Source organism: Pygoscelis adeliae, unplaced genomic scaffold, assembly GCF_000699105.1.
Source record: "Pygoscelis adeliae isolate BGI_AS28 unplaced genomic scaffold, ASM69910v1 Scaffold597, whole genome shotgun sequence".
Classification (NCBI taxonomy): Eukaryota; Metazoa; Chordata; class Aves; order Sphenisciformes; family Spheniscidae; genus Pygoscelis; species Pygoscelis adeliae.
Window position 1 is genome coordinate 252340 of NW_008825148.1, and position 719 is coordinate 253058.

Genomic DNA, 719 nt, shown 5'->3' on the forward strand with positions numbered 1-719 from the left:
CTGCCCGCCGGCCCCGCACCTCCCCAGGCACCGGGGGGGCGGCGCTGCCCCCCGTGCTGTGCCGCAAAGGAGCCCGCTCGGGCGGGGCCGAGGTTCGGACCGGTGAAGCCCGCGAGGGAAGGGGGCACGGAGACCGAGCCAGCCCAGCGACCCGGGTACCGGAGACCATCCTCTCCCTGCCGGGTAACGCTCCTGGCTGCGGCCTTCTCCTCGGGAGCCCAGCTACAAAGTGGGCTAATGGGAGGAGCAGCACAGAAAAAGCTCCTAATGCCAGAAAAACGCGAGCGCTCTTAGAAGATGAATGTTTACTGAACTAACAATGCCTGGAGGAAGCTGCAGGAAGAGGAGCGTGTTCCTCTCACGTTGTCTTCAGCGGTGGGAGGTTTGAACTGTTTTTATACACCCCTTTTCAGGTGCTTGTTCGAAGACAGCTATTTCCAGGGTGTCTAAGCACAAAGAAAATCAGACTCATCCTCTATCAAAAGCGGATCTAACTCAAAAGTTTCTTACCCTGGTTCCTTGCCCTGAAAAAACTCACTCGCGGGCAAGAGACACTGTAGTGTCCCTGACATTTATATTCAAAATCACCTTCACTGTTTAGCTCACATGTGACTCCTTGACAGAAAAGACTGTCACCTAAGTCAGATCACCCCTGCCCTGTACTACCTGCTAATCTCTCCAGAGCTGTCTAGCCGTTTATGTTAAGCAGCCCTGATTGT

The 719-nt window shown here is 55.4% G+C and overlaps 1 protein-coding gene across 1 annotated transcript in view; it reads right to left on the reverse strand.

Moving 5' to 3' along the window:
- The window catches only part of GINS4 (GINS complex subunit 4 (Sld5 homolog)), a 9956-nt gene that overhangs the window by 467 nt on the left and 8770 nt on the right, over window positions 1-719 (reverse strand). The gene's annotated exons all lie outside the window — the stretch shown is intronic.